At 42.4% G+C, this 18662-nt stretch overlaps 1 protein-coding gene across 1 annotated transcript in view; it reads right to left on the reverse strand.

Moving 5' to 3' along the window:
- The window catches only part of TPR (translocated promoter region, nuclear basket protein), a gene marked incomplete in the record, with an annotated part of 1837142 nt that overhangs the window by 962753 nt on the left and 855727 nt on the right, over positions 1-18662 (reverse strand).

Below are 18662 nucleotides of genomic sequence, written 5' to 3' on the forward strand. Positions count from 1 at the left end.
AAGGATTATGCACTCAAACTTACGAATCTTTAATGCATTTCCCATCAAAGTTCCACCTTGAGTGCCAGACTCCATCACACTAAGGTACAAGTATATAAAGTAAAATGCAACCTAGTCTAGACCTTACAATGAAGGGAGATCATATCAGAAAGTGACGTGTTCAGATAGTACGTTAAGATCCAAAATTCACTGAAGACACACAAAAAAAGTCACAGACTGATGTGATAAAGACATGCTACTTTATACAGGAATTCAAAGCACAGCATTTCAGGAAGAATATGCATTAGGTTCAAAATGGCAGTGCTGCAAACAAAAATAAATCCTTACTGGAGCAGTTGATTTACTAGCTTGATGGGTCTTAAGTTGGATATCAAGCTCATCATGAAACAGGATTCAGCATTTCTTTGGCAAAATCTCACATGTAGGGAGGTCTGCCTGCTTGGCCAAAGCACATAAAAATGTACACTCTGGCTAAGAAAGCAAGGTTGCCCTCCGGTGATTACCAGCAACTTCACACAAATCAAGAAAGCTACAGAGAATTTAAACCACATTACTAAACAAGTCATAAATTTGCCAGTCATAAGAAAACTCAACAGTTGTGGCAGATCGACTATTCTTTCACAACAGAATGGTAGGCTGTCACCCATCAAGCACGGACCTCTACACCACCATATGATACAGTAAGAAATTAAAGCTATGTACTTAGACAGGCAAGACCAGGTACGTCTTCCTCTACTTATAGCAATGGTGGCTGACAGAGCTTGGGCAGCAAGATATTACAACTTCCACACCAGCAAACGCCTCTCCCTCTACCCACAATTTGCACAGGAAGACTCTTTTCCAGATCTTGGTTAGACTGCAGAAGGTAGTGCCAAAAATGAGAAGAAAACAAGCAAGACACAACTCAGACTAAAAACAGAAATGTAGGAGGAAGCAGGGAAGGATCAGAGATGAAGGGAGATGTAAAACATCTCTTGGTCAATCTAAGTACTTAACTTTCATATTTTAAAAGACCGGTTTAGCTAACGCTACCTATGGGGTAAGGTTTCAAGCATAACCTGGGAGGATCCTAGCAAAGAATGTTTCTAGAGAAAGCATCTCTGAGAAGAACCAGAAGTGGAGACAATTAACATACAAGATCCACACCAACACTCAAAGCATCAGTAAAGTTATTACCACAAGTTTATACATTGTCACTACAAACCCAAAGAACTATTATGGACTGACCTCAGTTAAGTCAATTAATGCAAGAGTAAAAGAAAGCCTAAAGGCTGAAGGCTATGAACATCAATAAACCCATTGATCAAATAATGGGAGTTACATGGCCAACAACAGAAGTCCTGTAGACAGAAGGACCTAAATAAGCTAGTTCAGAAACAAAAATGGGAAAGTAGGCCAAAAGCAGTTCAATGATGAATGACGATTGAACCACAGTCTAAGTACAAGATTAGTGACAAAATGAAGTGGAATAGGATAACCGCACAGAAGGAAAAAAAAAAAAAAAAAAAGACAAAGGCATTAAACAAAATACAGCCCATCAGCCAGACAGCATCAGAGTCAGCCTGGATGCTAATATAGAGTATAGTGCAAGGCTACCGGGAAGCTACCTGTAAAGCAGACAGGAATCCATGAAGTTAGCAGTCAATGACTAAAATAAATTTGGCAATCCACAGTCTAACGGCCTGAAACAGTCAGCCTGCAGATGATCACAATCACATAGGTAAATCTCTAATACCTAAAACTGCCAGTGTGTTGAGAATCCACACCAAATAAAATAATGTTAAGTGTTTTTGTCTGTTCAATCACAGACTTCTTCATAACAGTCAGTTTGAAAAACATATCACGACACCAATGAATTAAATCAAACTGTAGAAATACACGAATAATGATCAAAGTGAAAACATTTAAAAATGTACACTAGTAAATGAATTACATACTTTAAAATTTGGCTGCCCTTAATTTAACTACACTATTGATAGAAATATATTCAAACATGGTAAAGTTCCAGCATCTAGTCACAACTACTGTAGCAATTTGCTATATTAAAATTTTTCTTCCCAGCAGCCATCACTGGGATGAACATTTTTTTCAAGGACAACAAAATATTTTGTGAAGTTATATGTTTGGACATGTCTATTCAATGCATTTTTATTATTTCTCTTACCAACATCATATAAAAGCTCTTAAATATGTCTCCTTAAGCTAACTCAGTTTTACCCAGGTAAAATGCTTCACATGCCAGTGCTACACATATAGTAATGTAGACAATTCCAGTTGCATTTTAAGTATAATGCTCTTGTATTTTGATCAATGTATAATTTTTAACTTTAATGGAATCCCCACACAATATATATCCACATTGAAAGATCCACATTTAAAATGAGCCTTTCATCACAGATCAACATTATTAAATGCTCCAGATTCTATGTTAATATTCCTATATCTAGAATAAATACAATTAAAGTTGACTAGTATATGTAACATCTTTGTAATTCCTAAAAATCTTCACATTCCTATTAATTTCTTTAATTGCTAGGCTACTATACGTCAAAACCATAACAGGTTTACAATTTTTACTTGCATCTTGTTTCAACACTGACTGTACATAGCCTTATAATAGGATGCACGTCCCTTTTTTATTTCTTAGCTGTAACTTCACTGCATATATTAATGGACTGTGGTAGCCACATTTAAGGAACATATCTATTACATTATCGATTTCTGCTACAGAATCGTCACGGTAAGAGATCATCTTTGCAATTGTAACCATTTGGCCCTTTACTACACTCTTCTTTTGACTTTAAGAATGATAACTATTAGAATGCAAATAGTTCCATCACTCAACCATTAGCTATTTATATTGAAAGTGAACTGAAATGTTTTTACGATTGGCAAACATTTGAGAGTCTTGGCATTTTTGGTTTCTTTAAGGATTTATGTAAATCAAACATTTGTTGGGAAAACATGGGTTGGGAGGGTCGCTTAATGGCTAAGGTGTTTGCCTTACAAACACAAGGTGCAGGGTTTGAGTCTCACAAGGGATAATTGGCTACGCTTAAAATGGCTCGCAAGGGCAGTTAGCTTAGTACTAAACTATGAACCTATGAACTATTTTAAGTTTAATTACTGATGTAGCTGATTTTCATTTATTCCTCATGATCTTGGAGTTGAATGGTTTTCTGACTTTCTAACTAGTATTAATATCAATATTTTGGCAACATTTATTTAAGTTTTATTGACCAATATCTGGGTTGCTAAGGGTACAGCATGTGCCCCACTATTTATTTTACATTTGTTAACCAGGTAGAGTCCGGCTGAGCAAGTAACCAGTTTTCAGCAGAGACCCGGGGAGAAAAGCTCCATAACAATAGTACAAAAAAAAAAAGATTATAATTTTTTTTTTAAAGATTTACAAACAATATACAAAAAAGTTGAACAGTTGCCAACAATCAATTTACAAAAAGGGAAATGTAAAACAGAACACATTTCCTAAGCCTTACTATAGGCAGTAATACTATAGATAACTAAAATAAATCATTGTGGTTATTTTCATTTGGTAGAAGCAAGACAAGGAGAAGATAGAAAAGAAACATTTGATCGAAGGCATGAGAAACTAGCCAGAAGTACAACAGGAGCAGAGCCATTGTTGAGTAAGGTATTCCTTTAGGAGTTGTTTGAAGCTATGACTATCTGTGTTTTTTTAGGATATTCTGGGTAATAAGTTCCACTGTTTGGCTACTTTGAAGGAGAGAGAGTCACCAAAGTAATTAAGGGACTTTGTTACCTTGAGTATAAGAGATTATCAGATGATCTAAGGGTCCGGGGGGGGGGGGTTGGTATTTAGTTGAGCTAGGTTGGAGAGTGCAGGGCAGTTTTTAGGTTTGTGGATAATACAGTGGGCAGTGGTGAGCTGATTGAGTGATAACAGATTGGGAAATTCAAGCAAGTGTACTTTGTGAAGAGCAAGGGGTCCTGTTGGGTATATTAGCAGCAAATTTTGCTATTTTATTACAGCAGGTATCAAGTAGATGTAAATCAGACGTGCAGGTTAGTAAACAATTGAGAACAGTAGAGGAGAGTAGATAGGAGTTATACTTGCAAATACAGTAATATACTACTGGGAAGAAATACAGTTTCAACTCAATATTTATGAAGCATAGATGCATCACCTTTGAATAGAATAAAAATATCATCCAAAAATCTAGTATGATCTAGGTGATGCATCTATAGCGGAAGAGTTAGTGACTTACTTTAACTGTACTACCCAGTTTCTGACGTTTACTTACAGTTTTAATGCCAACAGGATTGCCTACTTAGATGTGTATTTCAGTAAAGACAGTATTAGTAAAAACTTTACAGCCAAGATCTTTAGAAAAGAAACTTACTCTAACTCATTGCTACATTTCAGTAGCTGTCACCCACTCCACCAGAAAAAAGTCAGTAGTCAGGGTCAATTTGTAAGGGCAGCACGCATGACATCTTTAGAGGTTGACTTTGATTATGAATGTAAAGATTTACATGACATTTTTACTAAAAGAGGATACTCCCAGAATTTAGTATCAGAAGTGATGTGGGAGGTACAACATAAAAGAATGACAGGTTTCTATTAACCCATTCTATCAGAGGGAAATATTAGTTCCACCGAATAGTGATTTGACTGAATCTATGAATAATTCAGCAAGGTCATTCTATGGTACACACAATATGGTCATGATGTATAGCGTGAAATCTATCCTGATTAAAAACTGGGATATAGTTCAAAATGACTGTATAGTTAGACAAAAACTACAAGAGCACCCTTATATTACCTTCAAGTGGGGTCCCAACCTGAAAAGCATCTTGGAGAGGAAACCGAATCTCCTTACACATAGGATAGGAATGTTTAAATGCCTTGTGTGTAATTTTCGTAAATATATAGATACAAGGCAGAATTTTACCATCAGGGGGCAACGTTATAAGTCAAAACACAAGCTAGATTGCCAATCTAAGCTAGTAGCATATGCAGCTTTGTGCCAAAGTTGTCCAGCCTTCTATATAGGCAAAACGGAGAGAAGACAGAGAACGAGTCTACGAACATCAACATGCTATTAGCAAATTTAAATTGGAGAACCCCTTAGCAAGGCATATGAAAGAATACCCACAACATCAGTTCAAATTCCGAGCAATAGATTGCATCATACCAGATGGAAGTGGTGTCCCAGAAACATTGTGGCTAGAAAGATTGGAACTGTTGTGGCATTTTCGTACTGATGCATATCATTTCCCTGGTCTGAACGAAATGTGTTCGATTTTCTGTATTTTAAAGTTGAGAAGCTTAAATAGATGAAGTCTAATTTGTGTTGATTTATAAATCATTTTATTATGACGTATATTAAGTGTGAAAGTAAGTTTATTATAAACTAGCATAAGTATGCATATATAAATTATAACAATTTTACATTGTATGTAGTGAGTAAAAAAGGTTGTATAATGGGAGCTGAGGGGTTAAATGCCAGATGGAATGTTATGGGAGGGTTGTACTGGAAAAAAGTGGGTCTTTTATTGTTTTTAAATTGATCATGTGATTACTTTAATGCGTATATAACTTGCAGTATTGAAAGCATCTATTTTCTGAAGTAGTATTGCTAAAAGGCAATACGAAAAGCGCTTCATATTAAAGTTTTTAGGAAGTACTGTCTGTTTTTTTGGCAAGTAATTTGATTCACCTCTAGGCTTATGGTTGCTGGCTAAGGCATTTGCCTCCCCCCATAAGGCCTATTTTAGGCAAGGTCAGACCACAAAAAATTCCAATGTGAAAATATCAAATACAAAGAAACTAAGGGTCATTCTGCTAAACCCTAGGAGTTTAAATTAGAAACTGCACTCTCAGGAAGCACTCCTCCCCCTTAGAAGATGTTGACATCTGTGCAGTCACAGAAACTTGGTTCAAGGCTGGAGAAAGCACCCCGGCCTTCCACACTTTCAGACCGCACATTGAAGGTGAGAGAACCAAAAAAGTTGGAGTATTTATCTCCATTAAAGGTAATTACTCCTCTAGACTGGTCAGACAAGACAACTCTGTGGAATTACTCCAAGTCTAAATTATTGCGGGCAAGACCTCCCCTTCATGTCGTCAGTTACAGGTTCACTTCCATGAACCAAGAAGCACACAAAGCTTATTTAAACCTACTTGGGACAAAGTACAACCTAACAACCTAGTCGTGGGCGATTTCAACTATTCCTCCATTAACTGGGAATCTTCTACGAGCCTAAACTCACTCGCACAAAAGTTCCTGAACTTTGTAAACTCAAATGCCCTGGAACAAATACTGCACCACCCCACAACAGGCTCTAATATTCTGGACCTGGTCTTCACCAATGAGTGACTGATGTTCAACACCTAAAGTGTGGAGCTCGTACTGGTTAAATCAGACCATAAAAATCAGTCATTTTTGAAGTAGCAATAGCACCAGAGCTCACTAAAGGAGAAGTCAGGCTAAAAAAACTTCACCAAAGTTAACTATTCCCTTCTAAGGGATGGTATAACAGATTTCCACAGACGGTATTGACGGCTATACTAAGGTATACAGTGATGCCCAGTATAGACATCTCCACAAATGTACAGACACAACCGTGCCCGATAGGATTAGAGCAAGATCCTCTAGAAAAAACAAAGCATCCTACTGGACGTCTAACATTAACAGATAAGTGTAAGAAGCTGCTGTCTAAAAATATAAAACAACGAACACAGAATTGGAAGGGTACCCTCCTCTACCTGAACAAGCAAATAAGACAACTCATAAAATCCTCAAGAGTGTAATTATGAGAAAAATTAGCAACCATAACCAAAGGTCACCAATAAGGCCTTCTTCAGCTATGTCAACAACCTAAAAGGTAGGACTCAAATATGTGCTGAACTAATTGTGGATGGTATTGCACACAGTGACCCTGCAGAACTTGCAAACCTGCTAGCAAACACATTTGGTGAAAATTTCACCCCCCCCCCCCCAAGCATACCACACATCATGTCTTCAACATCACCTCCTCAATGCTCTTTTCAAGACTAAGAACACAGCCTTCATGGGACCAGATGACATTCTGGAACGCGTTCTTAATACTCAAATAAGAGACAGCTACTCCACTAAGCACCCTATTCAACCACAGCTTGAGTACTGGCTTTGTCCCCACTGAATGGAGAACAGCAACTCTTATCCCCCCTGCACAAGGGAAGCTCATACTCAAATAAGAGACAGCTACTCCACTAAGCACCCTATTCAACCACAGCTCGAGTACTGGCTTTGTCCCCACTGAATGGAAAACAGCAACTCTCACCCCCCCCTGCACAAGGGAAGCTCAGCAATAGACCCAGGTAATTACAGACCTATAAGTTTAATCAGCCTCCTCTGTAAGGCAATGGAACGAATCAACACGGATCTCATAAATAAGGCCATTGATAACCTCAACCTCCAAACCCTATAGCCGTCCAGGTTCAGTTTCGTCAAGAGTAGGTCATGCTTGCTATACCTGGTGGACTTCGAGAATGTGACCAGAGCCACAGACAAAGGTAAAGCTGTGCACACAAAGTACAGTTGTGTACCTACCATAAATGTAGATGTTCGAGTGTATTTACTGTTGCAGTCATTACACTTGGGTTATCCTGCCGGCAGGTCCGCAGTCTGCCTGAATTCCAAAGTCCTGGTCCGGCATCGGCTGCTGTCGCCTCTTCCCTGATGTCAGTGCGCCAGGGGTATAAAAGATGCAGCTGACGCCATTTTCTTCAGTTTTTCTTGCCCCAGATGTCAGGTGCCCCCAAAAGGGTAGGCTAAAAAACATTGCTTAAAAAGCATGCACTAAAATAAACAATACCTTCATCTACAAGTAAATACACCACATAGGTTGTATAGGATAGAGAAGTACAAATAAGTACCAGCAAAGGAAGGGGGATGGTGGGTGGGTAACCTGGACTGCAACAGTGAATACACTCGAACAGCTACATTTATGGTAGGTACACAACTGTACTATGTTCATCGTGTTTCACTGTTGCAGTCATTACACTTGGGTTGAATCCCAAAGCTGAGGTTGGGCGGCTGGGTCTAAATAGAATTAGGAGTGGCTATAAGGCCCTGCAGAACTGCAGTGGCAAAGCCTGCTCTGGATTTAGACTAAAGAGATAAGTGGTAGCGCTTAGTAAAAGTGTGCACTGAAGTCCCAAGTTGCAGCCTCCAAAATATCCTTGGTTGGTGGTACTCTGAGGAAGGCTGTTGAGGTGGCTGCTGCCCTGGTAGAATGTGGTCTAATGCCCTTAGGCACTGATTTGCCATGTTGTGAGAAGCAGAAACGAATGCAGTGTCCTATACATTTTGAAATAGTCTGCTTTGAGATGGCCTTTCCTTGTGATCCTGCAGCATATGCCACTAAAAGTTGCTCAGTCTTTCTGAAAGCTTTAGTTTTGTCCAAGTACAAGCGTAGCTGTCTGTGCATGTCCAAAGAATGCAGAAGTCTCTCCCCTTTATTCTGTGGGTTTGGGTAAAAAGTAGGCAAATGAATGGTTTGGTCAAGAGCCACACTGGACACTACCTTAGGCATAAATGTTGGGTTTGTCCTTAGAGAAACCCTGTCGGGATGGAAGATAAAGTACAGTTTTGTACCTACCATAAATGTAGATGTCCGAACTGGATAGCATCTGCAGTCATAACAGCTGGGTTGTCCTGTCGTCAGGCAGCCCGTCAGTCGGCCGGATTCCAAAGTCCGGGTCCGGCTTCGGCTGATGTCGCTCTTCATCCGACGTCATCTCTGCTGGACTTCGGGTATAAAGGCATCAGCCGACGCCATCTTCCTCAGTGTTTCTTGCCCCAGATGCCAGAAGCCCTCCTGAAGGCTAAAAATTTTGGATAGATGCCAATGTTTCCAAAAGGATAGAGGTAACCACAAAAATAAGCATGTATGTACATATATACAAACAAATACACCATAAAAGACTCCCCCCCATCAGCTAGCTATTTGGAGGGTAAACACCCTAGGAGTACCTCAGAGGGGAAGGAGGGAGGGTAATCCTGACTGCAGATGCTATCCAGTTCGGACATCTACATTTATGGTAGGTACAAAACTGTACTATGTCCTTCATGGATGCATCTGCAGTCATAACAGCTGGGTAGAATACCATAGCCAACTAGGGGGAGGAGGATAAAGGTAGATTATGGTGTGTTTAGGATCCCTTGCAGTACAGCAGTGGCAAACCCTGCTCGGGATCTGGAATATAGAGGCAAATTATAATGCTTGGCAAATGTATGCACGGAGGTCCAAGTAGCCGCCTCAATAATGTCTTTGGTAGCCACTCCTCGTAAGAAGGCTGTGGTAGTGGCTGTTGCCCTTGTAGAATGAGGTCTTATGTTCTGTGGAATTGGTTTTCCATGGAAGGAGTAACAGAATCGTATGCAATTTCCTATCCATTTGGAGATTGTCTGTTTGGAAATAGCTTTTCCCTCTCTTCCTGTTGCATAGGCCACAAAAAGTTGGTCAGTCTTTCTGCTGCTTTTGGTTCTGTCCAAGTAGTAGCGTAGCTGTCTATGTACATCCAAGGTATGCAGTATTCTTTCCCCTCTGTTTTGTGGGTTGGGAAAGAAGGTAGGTAGGTGGATTGCCTGGTTTAAAGATACTCTGGATACCACCTTAGGCATAAATGTTGGATTAGTCCTCATGGATACTCTATCTTGGTGGAAGATTAGGAAGGGTTGCACTGCCATTAAGGCCTGTAGTTCTGAAACCCTCCTTGCTGAGGTAATTGCCAGTAGGAAAGCAGTTTTCCATGACAGGTGTTGTAAGTCTGCTGTTGCTGCTGGCTCAAAGGGTGATAGTGTCAACTTTTCTAGTACGAAGTTTAAGTCCCAAGCTGGTAATGGTGGTTTTCTTGGAGGTTTTACATTCTTGATTCCTCTTAGAAATTGTCTGAGCAGAGGGTGTGAAAAAACAGGTGGATCAAAGCTGTATTCTGCTGAAATAGCTGATGCATGTATCTTGATGGAGGAGTAGGACAGGCCTGAATGGAGAAGTTCGCCAGATACTCCAGGATGTTAGGCATATCTATGTTTGACACATCTTTTCCTCTTTCAGAACTCCAACTGACAAACCTTTTCCATTTTCCAGCGTAGTTCCTTCTTGTTGAAGGTCTCGTGCTTCAGGGATAATGTCTTTAACTCTTTGGGAAAGTTCCTGATTAGCTGCTGCTATGTGATGTTCCATGCAGTCAGTTGTAAGGTTTTCAGGTTTGGATGTAAGGTGCTGTAGTTGTTCTGAGTTAGCATCAAAGGCATCAGGGTATTGGCCACATATTGTTCGAGACAAGCTCCTTAGTAGTGGATACCAGTGTTGTCTTGGCCAGTTTGGAGCTATCAGGATTATCCTTGGACGTTCTTCCTTGATTTTTAGGAGTACTTTGTGTATCAAGGGAGAGGTGGGAATGCATAAACTGTTAGGCCCTTCCAGCTGAAGGAGAGCGAATCCACTTTCCATGCTAGTGGGTGGAATGTCCTTGTGCAGAATTTTTCGAGTTGGTGATTGTGAGGAGATGCAAATAGATCTATCTGAGGCATTCCCCACTTCTTTGTAATGGTCCTGAAGATGTCCGGGTGCAGGTGCCATTCGTGAGCATCTGATGTGGTCCTGCTTAAAATGTCCGCTAGAGTATTTTCTTTTCCTGGTACAAATCTTGCTTGCAGCTGGATGTTGTAGCTGAGTGCCAGGGTCCACAGTTCCAAAGTCATTCTGCATAGGGGCTATGAATGAGTGCCTCCCTGTTTGTTGATGTACCACATGACTGTGGTGTTGTCTGTCCTTATCAACAGCTGGCCCTCTTTGAGAAATGGTCTGAACTTTTGGATAGCCAGTTTTACAGCCAGCATTTCTTTTAGGTTGATGTGCAGGTGAAGTTGATCCTGAGTCCACAATCCTTGCACGCATTTGTCCAGCATGTGGGCCCCCCATCCTAGGTCTGAAGCATCTGTTGTAATGCTCTGGCTTGCTTGACATCTGTGAAAGGGAAGGCCTGGGTTGGACCGGCAAGCCTGGGCCCACCATAGGAACTCCTGTTTTAAGCATGGAATTAGAGGGATTTCTGTTTGAGGCTGTGTCTGTGTTGGGACCATAAATTCCGTAGGTACCACTGTAGTTTTCTCATATGTAGCCTGGCAAATGGAACCAAAATTATGCATGATGCCATGGAACCCAAGGCCTGCAGAACTTTTCTTGCTGTTAATTTGTTCAGCTTTGTTAGCGACAAGAAGTAAAGAGGGAGTTCTTTTTGTTTTTCTGTAGTTAGGAATGCCATCTGTCTCACTGTGTCCAATTCCGCTCCCAAGAATGTCCTTGTTTGGGATGGTATCAGTCTTGACTTTTGTAGATTGACTGTGTATCCCAATGCTTGTAGCAAGTAGATGACCCTTTGCAAATCTGTTGTCAACTTGCTTTTGTTGTCCCCTTGTAGCAGGCAGTCGTCCAGGTATGGGTAAATATGAATTCCCTGCAGTCTGCAGTATGCGATTACTGATGCCAGGCATTTTGTGAATACTCTGGGCAGTAGATAAGCCAAAAGGCAATGCTGAGAATTGATAGTGCTCTGATCCTGCAAGAAATCTGAGGTATCTTCTGCAGATTGGTCGAATAGGGACGTGCAGGTATGCCTCCTTGAGATCTAGAGTTACCAGCCAACACTCCTTGCCCAGCATGGGAAGAAGTTGCTGTAGGGTCAGCATTTTGAATTTTGGGACAATGATGTATGTATTCAAGGTGGACAGGTCGAGAATTGGTCTCCAACTTTTTTCCTTTCTTGGAACTAGGAACAGTCTGGAGTAGAACCCCTTTCCTTTCTCTGCTGCAGGCACTTTTCCACAGCTCTCATGTTTGCTAACTCCATTATCTGTTGTAAAGCTTCTGTTTTTTGATTTGGAGGTAGATTTGGCATTCCTCTTTTGACTGGTATAGTGTGGAAGTGGAATCGGTAACCTTGATGTATAATTTGCAGAATCCACTTGTCTTTTGTTATGTGGTGCCAGTTCTTTGCAAATAAAGTTAACCTTCCGCCTAGTGGAGCTGCTATTTGCTCCCTGGTAGGCGGTTTTAGGAGTAAGTCACTGTGGCTGTGTTGAAGTAGTGGCAGTGGCTGTGTCTGTGCCTCTGTTGTTACCTTGCCACTGTCGTCCTCTGTAGGCACTTCCTCTGGTTTGGTTTCTGCCTCTGGAACGTCTATTCCTGCCCCTTTGAAATCTTGTGGAGTCAGGAAAGGACCAATTCTTGGCAGGCCAGTTCCTGCTAAACCTTGGGGGTTGAACCTGCAGGAAATCTTTAACAGTTTGAACTGATTTTGCCTTTTCTTCCATTTTCTTCATAACCTGCTGGGCATGTGCACCAAACAAACTTGTCTTATCCATAGGAGCATCTAACAATTTAGCTTTAACATGATCTGGTAGAGCTTGCTCCTTTAGCCATGCATGCCTTCTTATCACTGTGCCAGTCATGGCTGATCTAAATGAAGCCTCCAGTGCATCATAGCCACATTTTAAGGAATGGTTACTAACCTGTTGTATGTTATTTACCATTTCTAATACATATTTCTTGTCAAGAGCTTCATCAGTGGTTAATTTTTAGTTAACTGATCAAGCATAAACTCTTGGTATTGTATCATGTGAAACTGGCAATTTAAAGCTCTAGCTGAGAGAGTAGCTGAAGTGTATACTTTTTACCCCATCTGTCTAATGACCTTGCTTCCCTTTCAGAAGGAGTAGGGTTTTAGCTATGGTCGACAACTGCCTTGGGACCCTGGGATATAGTTTCTGGGTCTGCAAGGGGGCCTTGTAAAGGTGGTGATGAGTGTCAGGCACCCTGTAAAATCTGTCTGGTTTGGCAGGGGCTGGGGTAATGAGTCTGGAGCAGAGCATACATCATTAAAAGCGTCATCTACCACAGAAAGAACAGGAGGTATAGCTAAGGGCCTGTGCTGTGGAAGGTGCAGAAAGGTTCTAAGTCTTTTCGGGAATCTGAGAATTCTTGTTGCTGCCATTGGAACTGCTCTCGCATGGTATGCAAGGTTTCCCCAAAGGAGAATTCTTCAGGAGGGAAGCAGCTGGAATGGATTCTTCAGCATCAGAATCCTCAAAATTAGAAAAGGGCCTCTGGTTGGTCAGTAATGTCTGATTCATCTGCAGAATCATCAGAGGACACTGGCTCAGGGGCTCTGCCCTAGGTCTCTTATCTGGGGCTGAGAGGCCCTGTCTGGGTGAGGTTGAGATCCTCTAATTAAAGAAATCAAATCTTCTGCCAAGGTGAGCATTTGAGAACTGGAAGTGGGCCTGGTTGAGGATGGTTTAACAGGCACTGATTTGGTAGACTTGGCTGCTTTAGCCCTGGCGAAGGCCTTAATGGACATGGCAGCTGGAGGCCTAGCAGCACCACGTGCTGGGGTAGAGACATCCAGGGAATGGTGTCTGATAAGTCAGTGGGTAAAGTTTCAGAGGCCGATTCAATATTTGTAGCAGGGGCCTCAAGAGTAGAGATAGATTCGGCTGTACCTATATCAGTTTTCGGTTTCGGCGAAACCGAGACACTCATGATTTGCTTAAGCGTGGTTTCAGCGAAACCGCGGACCGCAGTGTCGGTCTTTTCTTTGCGTTTTTTTTGGCAGAAAGTGTAGTCGGAGGTTCCGGCGACATAATGTAAGCAAAGTCAGAACCGACAAACTGTTCTGCAAACTCCGACCGCCGCCTAAGCGTTCGTCGGTTGCAGGAAGCACAGGCGAACAGGCTGCTACGTCGTGGGCTGGGCCTAAACAAGGCAGACAGTAAGAATGGAAATCTTTATGAGGTATTTGTTTCCCACAGGTTAAACAATTATTAACTTTTTCTGACATCGGCTGAGGCAAGAAAGAGTCCCCAACGGGTACTTAGCTTTAGAAGTCTTGATAGTATTCGGTAGAAAAATCTCTGGATCCGACCGACCGGCACTTGCGAACAGCTTCTGCTTGAGCACGCGGCAAGAAAGACTGGGGAAGATGGCGTCGGCTGATGCCTTTATACCCGAAGTCCAGCAGAGATGACGTCGGATGAAGAGCGACATCAGCCGAAGCCGGACCCGGACTTTGGAATCCGGCCGACTGACGGGCTGCCTGACGACAGGACAACCCAGCTGTTATGACTGCAGATGCATCCATGAAGGACATTAAAAGGTTCCACAGCCATTAATGCCTGTAACTCTGAGACTCTTCTTGCTGAAGTTATTGCTAGGAGCAGAGCTGTTTTCCATAAGAATTTTATCTCAGCTGTATTGGCTGGCTCGAAAGGAGGCAGTGTGAGTTTTTCCAAGACAAAATTTAGGTCCCATGCAGCTATTGGTGCTCTCCTTGGAGGTCTTATGTTTTTAGCCCCCCGAGGAACTGCCTAAGCAATGCATGTGAAAAAATAGGTGGATCTGTATTGTAATGAGCTGAAATGGCAGAGGCAAGGATCTTAATTGATGAGAAGGATAGGCCTTTGTCCAGCATCTCAGTTAGATATTGTAAAATCTGTGGAATATTTGGAACAAGCGTATCAATTCCAACAGAATCTCTTCCATTTTTCTGCATAAGATTTTCTGGTGCTGGGCCTCCTGGCCTCCAAAATAACATCCATAACTGCTTTAGAGAGAGGTGTATTCTGAATGGTTACACAATCCGCCATGCAGCTAGATTTAGGGTTCTGAGCTGGCTCTGCAGGATCTGATTGTTTTGTTGAGTCAACAAATGAGGAATTTGAGGCAATGTCCAGGCTAGGCCTTGGGACAAGCTCCTTAGGATTAGGTACCAGTGTTGGCGTGGCCAATCCAGGGCAATCAGTATTATTTGTGGCTTCTCTTGTCTGACCTTTAGGAGTACCTTGGGGAGGAGAGGCAGTGGAGGAAAGGCATATACTGTAAGGTTGTTCCAGCTGAATGACAAGGCATCCACTTTTCCATGCTTGTTTGTGACAAGTCCTTGTGCAGAATCTCTGAAGTTGGCAGTTGTGAGGGGAGGCAAAAAGATCTATGTCTGGGCATCCCCATTTCCTTGTTATCATGCTGAAGATTTGTGGATCTAGTTTCCACTCATGAGGATCCATGACGTTTCTGCTTAGTTCGTAGGCCAGAGCATTTGTTTTTCCTGGCAGGAATTGTGCTTGCAGGTGTACTTGGTAGGTCAATGCTGTGTTCCACAAAATCATGGCTTGCCTGCAGAGGGGGTAGGAATGCATGCCCCCCTGTACCACATGACTGCGGTGTTGTCCGTCTTTATCAGCAGCTGTCCTGGATGAAGTAGGTCAGTGAAGGCTGTCAGGGCATTTTGTACAGTTAGCATCTCTTTTTGATTGATGTGAAGATGCCTTTGGCTTGGGGGCCATGTGCCCTGAATACATTTTCCTGCCATGTGGGCCCCCCAGGCATAATCTGATGCATCTGTTAGTGTTTGCCTGGTTGTGGGTAAAGTGAATAGCTGTCCCTTCTTGTGGTGACAGGCCTGTGCCCACCATCGAAACTCCTGTTGCAGGCAGGGAATGAGTGAAATTAATGATTCCAGGCTGTGGCAATGTTGAGTCCAAACACTTTTTAGATACCATTGTAGTTTTCTCATATGCAGTCTTGCATATGGAATTAGCAGAATGCAGGAGGCCATGTAGCCCAGAGCCTGCAGAATTTTTCTTGCAGATAACTGGGTCTTTGTTGCCATGCTTTCGAAGTAAGAAGTCAGTTGCCTTTGTTTGTCTGGCGTGAGATAAGCCATCTGGGCAGTTGTATTTAAGCTTGCACCTAGGAATATTATCTGTTGAGAGGGTACTGGTTTTGATTTCTTTTCGTTTACTGTGTACCCTAGGCAAATTAGTAATCTTTTTACAAACGCCAGATTGCTTTAGTAGAATGTCTTTGGTCTCTGCTTGAATAACGCAGTCGTCCAAGTAGGGATATATTTGAATTCCTCTTTGCCTGCAAAATGCAATTACTGGTGCCATGCATTTTGTGAAGACCCTGAGCGCAGTAGATAAGCCAAAGGGCAGTGCAGAGAATTGGTAGTGCATTGAGCCAGCTATGAATCTGAGGCATCTTCTGCAAGACTGTCTGATTGGGATATGCAGGTATGCCTCTTTGAAAAAGGTAGAAGCCAAGCCTTCTTGCCCAGCATGGGCAGAAGCTGCTGCAGAGTCAACATTTTGAATTTCGGAATGTCCAGAAAAGTATTTAGAATAGACAGGTCCAGAATTGGTCTCCATGCTTTGTCCTTTCTTGGTACTAAGAAAAGTCTTGAGTAAAATCCTTGTCCCTGCTCCTGTTGTGGCACAGGCTGAATAGCCCTCATGTCATCAAACTTGTTTTTGTGCCTCTGCCCATTGATTGTGTGGCAGGTTTGGCATACCTTTTGCCTTTGGAAGGGTGTGAAAGAGGAACCTGTAGTCCTGAGAGACTACATTTAAGACCCATTTGTCCTGGGTGATAGTGTCCCGATTTTGTGAAAAAAGTGCTAGCTTTCCCCCTAAGGGTGCTGCCAAAAGATAAATACTTGGCATTGGCAGAGGGAAGTCATTGGGACGGTTTCCTATATGGCTGTGATTTTGTCTTCTGCTTTTGGAGGTAGAAGCACCCCATTGTTTGGGCCTGTATGAGCCCTGGGGCTGTTGTCTGCCTCTAGGGCGTCAGTATCTGCATCTTTGTGGCCTGACTGCTAAATATGGGTGGCTGTACCTGTAAGAAATTCTTCACTGTCTGCATAGATTTAGCTTTATCCTCCATTTTCTTCAACACCTCTTCTGCCTTAACACCAAACAAAGTATCATGCTGTAATGGAGCATCCAATAATTTTGCTTTAACATGATCAGGCAGGGTCTGTTCCTTTAACCAAGCACGCCTTCTAATGACAGATCCTGTTACAGCGGCCCTGCAAGAGGCCTCCACAGTGAATCATAACCACATTGCAAAGTATGTTTTCCCACTTGTTCAGCTACATGCAATAAATCCTGTAATTCCTTGTTCTCAGAACATTCAGAATTTGTCAACATTTTCTGTTTTAACAGAGACATTAAGTATTGCGGATATTTAAGCATATGAAAGTGACAATTTAAAGCCCTTACCGCCGAGGCAGCAGAAGTGTAAATTATTTTTCCCCCATCTGTCCAGTGCCCTAGAATCTCTATCTGAGGGGACAGTGTTTTTTGCAGTAGCAGCCTTTACCCCTTTGGGACCCTGAGAAATAGTTTCTGGGTCAGCAGTAGGGTTTTTATATAGAAATTTATGAGAATCTGGAACCCTGTAGTATCTGTCTGGCTTAACAGGTGCAGGAGGTAAAGAGTCGGGAGACCGGCCAGACTCTGAAAATACATCTACAATGTCTAGAACAGGTGGAATAGCAAGGGGTCTGTGCTGAGGTAGTAAAAGAAAATCTCTGAGGATTTACTTAGAATCTGAATAATCTTGGCTCTCCCAGTGAAAATGTTCCCTCATGGTATGCAAGGTTTCCCCAAATGAGTAATCCTCAGGAGGAGAAGCTGATGGAATAGGATCTTCAGCATCAGAATCCTCATAGGGAGGAATAGAGTATCCCTGTTCTGAAGAGGAGTCAGAGGAAATGGAAACCTGATCAGAGGAATCATATTTAGCATCTTGCCTAGGCCTCTTATCAGGAGGGGGATGGGAACCCCTGATCAAAGTAATTAGGTCTTTGGCCATTTTGAGCATCTGTTTCTTAGGCATGGAAGTCTGTCCTGGAGAATGCTGTACTTGTTTCCTTGTCTTTAAAACTGTTTTAGTCTTGGTCTTGGATGCTGAAGTTGGCTTGATATAAAGCTGTGTAGGTCTGAAAACACCCTCAGAAGCAGATGCCTGCTCAGCAGCTCCGGACCCATCTGAGGGATTAGTTTCCGAAGGCCCAATACCTTCAGTATCCACAGACCTAGTTGTCTCCACGTGGGAGTCGGAGGCGGCCTGTGGCTCAGAGGTAGCGAGTGTCAGGGGCTGCAAAAGCACCTCACTGAGAACTGGCGACTGGCCTAGAAGAGGCTTCATTGGTTTTGGACCTCAGATGCTTGCCCTTTTCTTTTTCCTTGCGTTTTTTATGAACTCCAGTCATCAGCTGTTCCGACGGCATTATGTAGTTAAACCTTCGGCCAAAGTATTGAAAAGCAAAATCGTACAGACGCTTAATAGTGCATTGGTTAAATCTAGCACAAAACCGATAACTAGCAACGTCGTGGTCAGGGCCTAGGCAAGGAATACAGTAAGAATGAAAATCCTTATGAGGTATTTGCTTCCCACAAGAAATACAATTGTTAACTTTTTCTGACATCGGTCTGGAGCAAGAAAAAAAGTTTCCCTAACGGGGTACTTAGCTTTATAGAAGACTTCGGATCTGAAATTCAATTTCGAAATTCTCAGGAGTCGGCTGATCGGCACTTGCGAACTGCTTTTGCTTCGGGCACCACGTGGCAAGAAAGACTGAAGAAAATGGCGTCGGCTGCATCTTTTATACCCCTGGCGCACTGACGTCAGGGAAGAGGCGACAGCAACAGACACCAGAACAGGACTTTGGAATACAGGCCGACTGCAGGTAGCCTGCCGGCAGGATAACCCAAGTGTAATGACTGCAACAGTGAAACACGATGAACATACCATCTTGACTTGGTGAAAGCCTAAGACACAAT

Source organism: Protopterus annectens, chromosome 10.part0, assembly GCF_019279795.1.
Source record: "Protopterus annectens isolate FY-2018-M chromosome 10.part0, PAN1.0, whole genome shotgun sequence".
Taxonomy (NCBI): domain Eukaryota; kingdom Metazoa; phylum Chordata; order Ceratodontiformes; family Protopteridae; genus Protopterus; species Protopterus annectens.